The sequence below is a fragment of the Bubalus kerabau genome, chromosome 5 (assembly GCF_029407905.1).
Source record: "Bubalus kerabau isolate K-KA32 ecotype Philippines breed swamp buffalo chromosome 5, PCC_UOA_SB_1v2, whole genome shotgun sequence".
Taxonomy (NCBI): domain Eukaryota; kingdom Metazoa; phylum Chordata; class Mammalia; order Artiodactyla; family Bovidae; genus Bubalus; species Bubalus kerabau.
In genome coordinates, this window is record NC_073628.1 from 6,030,060 (window position 1) to 6,042,009 (window position 11,950).

The window sequence follows — 11,950 nt, forward strand, 5'->3', positions numbered from 1 at the left end:
CAGTCGTGTCCGACTCTTTGGAACCCCATGGACAGCAGCACGCCAGGCTTCCCTGTTGTTCACCAACTCCTGGAGCTTGCTCAAACTCATGTCCATTGAATCAGTGATGCCATCCAACCATCTCATCTTCTGTCATCCCCTTCTGCTCCCGCCTTCAATCCTTCCCAGCATCAGGGTCTTTTCCAATGAGTCAGTTCTCCGCATCAGGTGGCCAAAGTATTGGAGCTTTAGTTTGAGCATCAGTCCTTCCAATGAATATTCAGGACTGATTTCCTTTAGGATTGACCGGTTGGATCTCCTTGCAGTCCAAGGGACTCTCAAGGGTATTCTCTAACACCATAGTTCAAAAGCATCAGTTCTTTGGCACTCAGCTTTCTTTATGGTCCAGCTCTCAAATCCATACATGATTACTGGAAAAAACAGCTTTGACTAGATGGACTTTGTCAGCAAAGTAATGTCTCTGCTTTTTAATATGCTGTCTAGGTTGATCATAGCTTTTCTTCCAAAGAACAAGCGTCTTTTAATTTCATGGCTGCAGTCACCATCTGCAGTGATTTTGGAGCCCAAGAAAATGAAGTCTTTCACTATTTTCCATTGTTTCCCCATCTATTTGCCATAATGTGATGGGACCGGATGCCGTGATCTTCATTTTTTAAATGTTGAGTTTTAAGCCAGCTTTTTCACTTTCCTCTTTCACTTTCATCAAGAGGCTTTTTAGTTCCTCTTCCCTTCCTGCCTTAAGGGTGTTGTCATCTACATACTTGTGGGCAGTATATCATCATTAATCATTAACTTCTCCCATCCCTTCTTGACCTTTTGGCTAAGATCAAGTGTAGTATGAAGGCTTTCCAGGTGGCACAGTGGTAAAGAATCCGCCTGCCAATGCAGGAGATGCAAGAAATGCAGGTTTGGTCTCTGGATTGGGATGATTCCCCTGGAGTGGGGAATGGGAACCTACTTCAGTATTCTTGCCTGAAAAATTTCAAGGACAGAGAAGCCTGGTGGGCTACAGTCCTTGGGGTGGAAAAGACTTGGACTTCACTGAGCATACACATACCTGGAGGGGGTTTCAGTATCTGCAAAATAGCTCAAAGACATTGTTGTGTGTATCCTTTGATGGGGAAACAGGATCTTACCCCAAGGCTGCTCTTGACTGTTTCTACCCCATCCCCTCCCTTCCCTGATTAACAACTGCTTGAATCTGCCCATCAGAACTCAGGAAGGTCATGGAGGCTGAATGAAGGCTGTTTCCTATAATCAAAGACATGGGGGACACAGAAAGGTCCTGTGCCCAGGAGCCCCACAGGGCCCTCCACGGTGTCATAAGCTCTGCAGCAGAGCTGCCCTCTGGGCTGGCTCTGGCCTGCAAGATGCCAATAATGATGTCACTAATCACAGCCACTGGGCTCTCATCTGCTGGACACTCACTAGGCTGCGAGTAATGACCCCTTCCAACCTGTGAGCCAGCAATGGCATTACCACTGCCCCTTCACAGGAGAGGAAGCCCAGGCATCACCGATTTGGTTAGTCACTGTTACTAATCTTGATCTGACAATGAATCAATGTATCTGAAACCAAGAGTGTCATAGAATAATCCAGAAAGAGTTCATTTACTGATTCCTGGATCCCCTTTAACAATTCTGAATAAAAACCTCGCTAGCACTTTGATGGAACAGAGCTTCAGTTTGAGGAGTCACCCCAGTCCTTCAGGAAGACCTGTGTCCTGTTGGTACTGTGTGACCTTGGGCAGGTGTCCTAACTTCTCTTCCTTATTAGCACACTGGGGTGTGTGCATGGGTGTGTGGGGAGTGGTTCAGAGCCCTTGATTGATTAACTGTTGTCATTCAGTCGATCAGTCATGTCCAACTCTTTGCGACCCCATGGACTGCAGCAGGCCAGGCTTCCCTGTCCTTCACCATCTCTTTGAGCTTGCTCAAACTCATGCCCATTGAGTCAGTGATGCCATCCAACCATCTCATCCTCTGTCTTCCCCTTCTCCTCCTGCCTTCAATCTTTCCCAGCATCAGGTCTTTTCTCATGAGCTGGCTCTTGGCCACATCAGGTGGCCAAAGTATTGGAGCTTCAGTTTCAGTATCAGTCCTTCCAATGAATATTCAGGGTTGGTTTCCTTTAGGATTGATTGGTTTGATCTCCTTGCTGTCCAAGGGACTCTCAAGAGTCTTCTCCAACACCACAGTTCAAAAGCATCAATTCTTCAGCCCTCAGCCTTCTTTTCGGTCCAACTCTCACATCCATACATGACTACTGGAAAAGCTGTGGCTTTGACTATACAGACTTTGATTGGCAAAGTGATGTCTCTGTTTTTTAATATGCTATCTAGGTTTGTCATAGCTTTTCTTTCAAGGAGCAAATGTCTTTTAATTATGTGGCTGCAGTCACTATTCACAGTGATTTTGTAGCCCAAGAAAATAAAATCGGTCACTGCTTTCATTTCTTCCCCTTCTATTTGCCATTAAGTGATAGAACTGGATGCCATGACCTTAGTTTTCTGATTGTTGAGTTTTAAGCCAGCTTTTTCATGCTCCTCTTTCACTTTCATCAAGAGGCTCTTTGGTTCCTCTTCACTTTCTGCCATTAGAGTGGTAGCATCTGCCTATCTGAGGTTGTTGATGTTTTTCCCGGCAGTCTTGGTTCCAGCTTGTGATTCATCCAGCTTGGCGTTTAGCATGGTGTACCCTGCATAAAATAAGCAGGGTGACAATATACAGCCTTGACGTACTCATTTCCCAATTTTGAACCAGTCCTTCACATGACTTAGCGCCTTCAGCTAGGAGGAGGTCGGGAAGAAGAGAGTCAGCAACTCCACTGTCTTTCCTCAGCACTGTCCCACCCCCTCACAGGGTCTGGGTCTCCTTGTGGGCTGGTTCTCCAGCAGGAAGGACCCCAGGAGGACCCCAGGTCCTCTGGATCCTCCCCTTCCCTCCTCCTCCAGGCAGCCCCCAGGCTGGTTCTGACTGCAGAGGTGGAGAGGGCATGCCCCCACCTACTGACTCACAGCACCTTTCTGGCAGCACTCCCTTGTGGTACCTTGACATTCTTAAGGATTTTTAAAAGATATTTATTTATCGATTTGGTTGCTCTGGGTCTTGGTTGCAGAATGCCAGATCTTCGATCTTCATTTCAGCATGAGGGATCTAGTTCCCTGATCAGAGGATCAAACCTGTTCTCCCTGCTTTGGGAGTGTGGAGTCTTAGTCACTGTACCAACAGGGAAGTCCCAACATTCTTAGTTATTTTAATCATCTCCTGAACTATAAATTCTGGGTTGGGATCATGGGTGAGGAGGACAGACAGGAGACCCCTCAGTTCCAAGCCGCCTCCCCAGGGGTATCACAGAGGAGATTAAATGGGGCTGGGTTACATGTCCCCACGGGAAACACGTTGCCTCGATCTCACTCCAGCCCATGCACTCAACTATAATCCTGTGAGCAGGATTGGGATTTGAATCCTAGCTTCCGACCCTAGAACCATGACAGACTCTAGACAGCATCACTTTCATTCTAGTTCTGCTCAGACTGGCCAAGTGCTCAAGTCACATGGCCTGTCTGAGCTTATCTTTTCTTCACTGAAATGTTTGGATCCATCCTGTTTGGTGGGCGGTGGCTGGAGGGAGCGGTGTGTCCCGAGGCAGGAGCGGGTGAAAAGGTAGCTCTCCGCACCTGGCCTGCCCTGCGGACCAGTCTCTTCTTCTTGGGCCTTGCTGCCCTCTGCTGGTCGAGGTCCAGCTGCCTGGCCGGTGCCCAAGGGGCGGTCAGGAGCCAGGGCTGGGAGTTCCCGTTCTATCCTGCCCCGTGTCCAAGTGCCCAGCTCTGCCACTCACTGCTGTGGGTCCCTCTTTCCAACTTCCTGAAACTGTTTCCTCAGCTGCAAAGCGTGGGCTTGGAAGTGCTGACTGGGGGAGGACGTGCGGTATGTCACGTACAGCACCTGGCCAGACAGGACTCTGTGATGTTGATCTGGTGGGCAGAAAGGAGCAGGAGTTCCAGAACAACAGTGCAAGAGGTAAGCTCTAGTGTCTTTCGTTCATTGATGTCCCACCCCCGCCCTGGAATCCCCAGCTCCCTTCCTGTTCATCTCAATGGCAGGAGCACCCTGCTCCGCGAACTTGAGACACTCCCCTCCCCTGCTGCTTGTGTCCACACTAGAGCTCCCATATCCCGCTCACTCCCTCACCCTCCTCTTGGTGTGCAATGGCTGGAACAGGGCCGCACGTGGTAGACAACCAATATTTCCTAATCCAGAAAAGCTATGACAAACCTAGACAGCGTATTCAAAAGCAGAGACATCCATTTGCTGACAAAGGTCCATAGAGTCAAAACTATGGTTTTTCCAGTAATGTATGAATGTGAGAGTTGGACCATATGGAAGGCTGAGTGCCAAAGAATTGATGCTTTTGTATTGTGGTACTAGAGAAGACTCTTGAGAGTCCCTTGGACTGCAAGGAGATCAAACCAGTTCATCCTAAAGGAAATCAACCCTGAATATTCATTGGAAGGACTGATACTGATGCTGAAGCTCCAGTACTTTGAGTACCTGATGCGAAGAGCTGACTCATTGGAAAAGACCATGATGCTGGGAAAGATTGAGGGCAAGAGAAAGGGGCGGCAGAGGATGAGATGGTTGGATGGATGGCATCACCAACTACTCAACAGACATAAGTTCGAGCCAACTCTGTGAGATAGTGAAGGAGAGGGAAGCCTGGTGTGCCGCAGGTCGCAAAGATGGAACATGACTTTGCAACTGAACAGCAACAGTCCAACACATGGAGCGTGTGCCCTGCCCTCAGTCCTGGACCAGGCTCAGTGTCCCCTCAGCAAACAGGAGCCGAGGAGGAAATTCTAACCTATCTTCGGGGCTCCCCTCCGAGGGTCCAGCCTGCCCTGCCGAGAGCCGTCTGCCGCGTACACCACGTCCACTCCCCTCTGAGGCTGCCCGTCCTTGGCATCGGGATCCCTCTCAGGCCTGGGATCACATTGAGAAGAGGGGACAGACACCCATCTAACACTTCCATCCTTGCCCCTGCTTTACAGCCTCTGCAACAATGTTGCGTAGCAAATAACCCCCATGGGTGCGTGCTAAGTTGCTTCAGTTGTGTCCGACTCTTCGCGACGTCATGGATGGTAGCCCACCAGGCTCCTCTGTCCATGGGTGGGTTTTCATTTCTTTCTCCAGGGGATCTTCCCAACCCAGGGGTTGAGCCCATGTCTGTCACGTCCCCTGCTTTGGCAGGCAGATTCTTTACCACTAGTGCCACCGATCACTCTAGTTAGTAGTTAACACTGACTACTGAGTGAATAGGCAACAGCTGAGCGACTTCACTTTCACTTTTCACTTTCCTGCATTGGAGAAGGAAATGGCAACCCACTCCAGTGTTCTTGCCTGGAGAATCCCAGGGACAGAGGAGCCTAGTGGGCTGCCGTCTATGGGGTCGCACAGAGTCGGACACTACTGAAGCGACTTAGCAGCAGCAGCAGCAGCATTAATTCATATAATCCACCTCCCAGAGGGAGGACCTCCTCTGCCCTTCATTTTGTTCTTCAGTTGTCTAGTCGTGTCTGACTCTTTGGGACCCCATGGACTGCAGATGCCAGCTGTCCCTGTCCTTCACTATCTCCTGGAGTTTGCATAAACTCCTTTTACAGATAAGGAAACTGACACAGAGACAGCCCTGGTGACTCCTCCAAGGTCACAGAACCAGTAAATCACAGAATCAGAATTGAAAACAAGGGAAATCCCTGGCTTTCCACAATCTGACCGATTTATCAGAGGCATGGAGCTTGGAGATAAAGCCCAGGAATGTAGGGTGGGTGGTCAGCTCTTCCACTCTGCTTTGGATCTCTCTGCCCCTCTGTCTGGTCTCAGGCTCTGTTGGAGCCCTAGCTAGTGGCTTCGGGGTGACTCCCGGGGAACTGTGAGTTTTCGATCCTCCAAAGGAGGGGCCCCCAAGAGCAGGAGGCAGGAGAGAGCAAAGAGGGTGGCCCGAAGTGGCTGATCAGCCAGCCAGCAACCCCCTCCCACGCCCAGATGTGGGGCCCCGGGGGCGTGTCTTGGGGGGAGTGGAGAGTAAAGCTACGTGACTCAGAGAGAGTGTGCCCCACCCTCCCTGCCCAGGGATGACAGGGAGTGGCCCCTCCTGGGGAATATGACTTGGGGTCCCCACCCCTTCCCCTCGCCTTCCCGGCAGACACCCCCAAGGCTGGGCGGAGGCAGGGTAGAAAAATGAAGACACTTGCTTGTCTGTGGCTCCTGGCCCCAGCTGGCCTCCGGGCTGCACCTTCCCCAGGCTCCCACTCGTCTGGCCGCGCCCACCCTGCCAGGCGGGTTGGGAGGAATTGAAAGCCTGGCTTGATGGGTGAGGAGGAGAAAGAGGCGGACAACCCACAACAACAACCCCGGCTCCAGGGATGCCCCGCACCCTGTCCCCACCCCGGGACCCCTGCAATGGCTGGCAGGCTGAAGCTAGAAACCAGCCGCCCGATGGTTCCCACCTCTGGTGGTTCCCACCTCTGGCAGCCACGCAGGAGTCTCGGGCTGAGGGTGAGGCCTGCATTCTTCCCTAGCTCTCAGCATCCCCACCCTCCCCGTGGTCCACCCTCCTGGCAGCCACGGCTTCCCAGCCCAGAAGTCCCCCGGCCTTGACTTGTGGTGGCTTGTTCCTCGTGTCTGGGTGTCTGCAGCTGCCCAACTGGGTCCTGCTCCCGCCTCCGCCCTCCCGGCCACCCTGCCTGGTCCCACCACCAACTGTGGGATCCTAAGGCATCCAATCTGGCCTCTCCCACTGCACGGGGAACGAAGACCCAGTTCCTTCACCCAGGGGCCCACGCACAGACAACACACGTTCTGGTGTGCAGGCGGGTTCGCTTGAGTGCGGTGAAGCGGGAGCCGGGAAGCCAGAAGGTCCACCGGTGTTCTGCAGAAGGTGGCCTCTGAGCCGGACTCTGAAGGATCTGGGGGTAGAGGGGGCCTTGGAACAAGCAGTGACCGGGAAGAAGGGTGGGCCAGGGTGGGGAAAGCGCTCCAGCAGGAGACTTCGAGGCTGGGCCAGCTATCGGGGTGCGACTGGAGCATCAGGTGTGCTAGGCGTAAGGTGGGGAGGGTGGGCTTCGGTCGGGTGCAAGCGACCTCCCACGTCCCCACCTGGGAAGTTAGACCTCCTCTGGGCAGAGGTGTGCAGAAGGCTCAAGCGACTGGATCCGTGCTTTGGAAGGTGTATGGTGGTGAGGAGGATGAAGGAGGCTGAGAGCCTCGAGGCTGGGAGACGGGAGAGGTCCAGGCAGGAGCAGCTGAGGTCCCAAAGTGGGGCATTGCTTCATGGCATCCATCCATTCATTCATCTTAGATTTCTTCAGTGCTTCCTCTATGTGAGGTGCTGGTATTTAATTTTTTTGAAGTTTCTTGGCTGTTGCTGGGTCTTTGTTGCCACGGGAGGGCTTCTTGGGGGTTTCTCATTGCAGGGTGCAGGCTTAGTTACAGGCTTAGGATCTTGAGGGCTTCCGAGGTGGTGCTAGTGGTAAAGAACCTGCCTGCCAAGGGAGGAGACAAGAGACGTGGATTTGATCCTTGGGTGGGGAAGATCCCCTGGAGGAGGGCATGGCAACCCACTCCAATATTTGCGCCTGGAAAATCCCCATGGGCAGAGGAGCCTGGTAGGCTCACAGTCCATGGGGTTGAAGAGATTTGGACATGACTGAAGTGACTTAACACACACACTAACACGTGGGATCTTAGTTCACTGACCAGGGATGGAATTCACGTCCCCTGCACTGGAAGGTGGATTCTTAACCACCTGACCACCAGCAAAGTCTCCTTGTGAGGCATTGTTTGAGGCACTGTATTGTGCTTAGTCGTTCAGTCGCGTCCAACTCTTTGTGACACCATGGATTGTAACCTGCCAGGCTCCTCTGTGAACCATGAACTTCCTGATGTGCAAGCTGGTTTTAGAAAAGGCAGAGGAACCAGAGATCAAATTGCCAACATCCGCTGGATCATGGAAAAAGCAAGAGAGTTCCAGAAAAACATCTATTTCTGCTTTATTGACTATGCCAAAGCCTTTGACTGTATGGATCACAATAAACAGTGGAAAATTCTGAAAGGGATGGGAAAACCAAACCACCTGACCTGCGTCTTGAGAAACCTATATGCAGGGCAGGAAGCAACAATTAGAACTGGACATGGAACAGACTGGTTCCAAATAGGAAAAGGAGTACGTCGAGGCTGTATATTGTCACCCTGCTTATTTAACTTATATGCAGAGTACATCATGAGAAACACTGGGCTGGAAGAAACACAAGCTGTAATCAAGATTGCTAGGACAAATATCAATAACCTCAGATATGCAGATGACACCACCCTTAATGGCAGAAAGTGAAGAGGAACTAAAGAGCCTTTTAATGAAAGTAAAAGAGGAGAGTGAAGTTGGCTTAAAGCTCAACATTCAGAAAACTAAGATCATGGTATCTGGTCCCATCACTACATGGGAAATAGATGGGGAAACAATGGAAACAGTGTCAGACTTTATTTTTGGGGGCTCCAAAATCACTGCAGATGGTGACTGCAGCCATGAAATTAAAAGACGCTTACTCCTTGGAAGGAAAGTTATGACCAACCTAGATAGCATATTCAAAAGCAGAGACATTACTTTGCCAACCAAGGTCCGTCTAGTCAAGGCTATGGTTTTTCCTGTGGTCACGTATGGATGTGAGAGTTGGACTGTGAAGAAGGCAGAGTGCAGAAGAATTGATGCTTTTGAACTGTGGTGTTGGAGAAGACTCTTGAAGAGTCCCTTGGACTGCAAGGAGATCCAACCAGTCCATTCTGAAGGAGATCAGCCCTGGGATTTCTTTGGAAGGAATGATGCTAAAGCTGAAACTCCAATACTTTGGCCACCTCATGCAAAGAGTTGACTCATTGGAAAAGACTCTGATGCTGGGAGGGATTGGGGGCAAGAGGAGAAGGGGATGACAGAGAAAGAGACGGCTGGATGGTATCACTGACTCGATGGACATGAGTCTCAGTGAACTCCGGGAGTTGGTGTTGGACAGGGAGGCCTGGCGTGCTGCGATTCATGGGGTTGCAAAGAGTCGGACACAACTGAGTGACTGATCTGATCTGAGGCTCCTCTGTCCATGGAGTTCTCCAGGCAAGAATACTGGAGTGGGTTGCCATGCCCTCCTCCAGGGGATCTTCCCAACCCAGGGATTGAGCCCATGCATTGCAGGTAGATTCGGTACCATCTGAGTCAGTAGGGAAGCCCATTGGAGGCACAGAGGATCCCAACAAATCCAGCCTGCGCTCTCAAGGAGCTGGCAATTCAGTGAGAGACCCAATTGCATCAGTGACGAGCTCTCCAAGAACACAAGGGAGTGCAACCCAGGGTAGGGGGCTGGGGTCTGGCTGGAGAGAAGTGGGTATATGAGCTCTGGACCAAACTGCTCCCTTGCAGGGACCCTCCTCCCCAGTGGCCCCATCAGGCCAGGCACGTGCCCGCATCCCCCTCTCATCAGGCCAGGAACATGCCCACTCCCCCCTCTCATCAGGCCAGGAACGTGCCTGTTCCCCCCCCTCATCAGGCCAGGCACGTGCCCACTCCCCACTCTCATCAGGCCAGGCACGTGCCCGCTCCCCACTCTGTGTGGTGTGGCCCCAGGAGCCCTTCCCTTGCCTCTGCACACCTGTAGCTCTCCCACCTCCTTGACCCCATTCTGCTTCCACTCTGCCTACGGAAAGCAGTTCTTCCCAGACCTTGGCCTCCCAGACCATGTCCTGGGCGAAGTGCAGCAATGGTCTGAGATGAACTTCAGTCCTCTTCTGGCCATGTGACCCTTTTCTTCAGGAAACCTCAATGTTTGAAGGCCTTCCACTGATTGGATGAGGCCCACACAGGTTATACAAAGTAATCTATTTTACTCAAAATCTACTAATTGAAAAGTAGTCACATTGAATAAATACCTTCACAGCCTCTAGACTGGCATTTGACCCAACAACTGAGCCCTGTTAACCTCATCAAGTAGACATTTAAACTTTTTTCTTCTGGGTGCACCAAGCAACATGTGAGACCTTCATCCCCTGACAAGGGGTCACAGCCGGGGCCACGGCAGTGAAAGCACCAAGTCCTAACCACTGGACTGCCAGGGAAGTCCCAACATTGATTATTTAAAACATTTTTTAAATTGTATTAATTTTTGACTGTGCTGGGTGTTCGTTGTTGCTCAGAGTGAATCTCTACACTGGATCTTAGTTGTGGCCTGAGGGGTCTATTCTCCTGACCAGAGATTGAACCCAGGCCCCTGCATTGCGAGCGCTGAGTCTTATCCACTGGGCCACCAAGGACGTCCTAACAAGGCAGAATTTATTCTTCCTATTTATCAGGTGAGAAGGTTAACTCTCCAGAACCAAGCCCATCAGTCCATCATCTTCTTGTTAATACTCTCAGCCTCCTTGTCTCTTGTCTGCCTTGTAAAACTTCACACAGCATCTGATGGACTCTCAAGGGACCACGAGGCACTCATTGCCCCCATGCTCACTGGGCAGTCTCTCTTTCCAGGGAAGTGCCTTCTCTCTCTTGGTAGCTTCCCAACCACCCTGCATGCTGGAGTTAAGATCCCGTCCTCCATGGCATTGCACACAGACTTGGCTTTAAGGGCACAAACTGTGGGTTCCCTGTTACACCCGTAGTTCTTGTCATGGTGCTGGGTACCTCATAGAGCTCCCTGGACACCAGGCTGTTGAAGGCATGGATGATGGAGCCTCTGGTTATCCGAGGGAGGGAGCCTGATCCAGATATCTTGTTCAGTATCTCGCCCTCCCGTAAAGAATATACTGGGCAGCCCCGCCCTACTCCACATCAGTCCATGCTTCCTCATTCCTCCATTATTCCTGGCGCTGTGCTAGGCATCTCACAAGCATTTTGCCACTTCACCCCCACAGCAACCCTCTAGGGTGGGCAGGATGCTCTCTGGCTGCCAGATGGAATTGTTAAGGCTGGAGGAGTGTCACGCTTATAAAATCACCTGGCTCTGGAAAATGACAGGACTAGGATTTGAACCCAGATCTGAGACTGACTCCAGAGACAGAGCACTCTGCAATGCCAAGGGGCCAAGCCACATCCCCAACAAAGGGACGAGGGAGACAGACAGCCTTCTTCAGGGATGCCCAGGTCTGGTGCAAAAAGTCAGTGTGACAAGCTTCTTTGCCAAATAACTACCAAGGGTTCCAGGGACTCACATTTCGGGAAATCAGAAATGTGTGAGCTGGGCTTAGCTCACTGGGTTGGGGAGGGCAGGAAGGGGAGAAGAGAAAGAACATTGTGGGTGTGGAGTGGGCTTGGGGGAGGAGCAACCAGGCCAGAAATCTAGGCCAGGAACAGTTGTTTCCCACCCCTGAGCAGCTTATGTTAAGACCCTGGAGTAGAGCCTGTAATCCAGGTGGGGTTTTCTGAGCAGATCCCTAACATCACTCCCTCTGTCTCAGCTCAGCTCTGTAACCTGAGCCAGGAGCCCTCACCTGGAGGAAGCAGTCCCAACCCTGGAGCTGTTTCTAATGAAACTGAGCTGGTGGGTGTTAGTGGCTGGTTCTGTGTGGGTGGACCGCACACAATCAGTTGAAGGTCTTAGAAGGTCTTAAGAGAAGAGACAGGTTTCCCAAGGAAGAAGGAATTCTGCCTCAGGTCAGCAACACAGAAACCCCGCCTGAAATTTCCAGCCTGCTGCCCTTCAGAATTCAGACTCAGGACAGCAACATCCAACATCGACCTCCAACCTGTCTTACAGGTTTCAGACCTGTCAGTCCTCAAAATTGTGTTTTTAAGCCTATTCCTTAAAATCACCCTCTGAATATATATCCTATCAGTTCTGTTTCTCTGGAGAACTCTGTACAATATTATAGACTGTACTATGTACATTACACCCATGGAATATTATCTATTGTATTTA

The 11,950-nt window shown here is 51.3% G+C and overlaps 1 long non-coding RNA gene across 2 annotated transcripts; it reads left to right on the forward strand.

Annotated features, from left to right (window-relative positions):
• Nucleotides 1-3,551: 3,551 nt before the first annotated feature.
• Nucleotides 3,552-11,627, forward strand: LOC129653576 (uncharacterized). Of its 2 annotated transcripts, XR_008715164.1 has the most exons (5): nucleotides 3,552-3,665; nucleotides 3,885-4,022; nucleotides 10,233-10,388; nucleotides 10,947-11,189; nucleotides 11,490-11,627. It is a non-coding gene; the product is annotated as an uncharacterized LOC129653576 (long non-coding RNA). The 2 variants fall into 2 exon arrangements; XR_008715163.1 differs by lacking the exon at nucleotides 3,552-3,665 and having other exon boundaries at nucleotides 3,676-4,022.
• The last annotated feature ends 323 nt before the right edge of the window (nucleotides 11,628-11,950 follow it).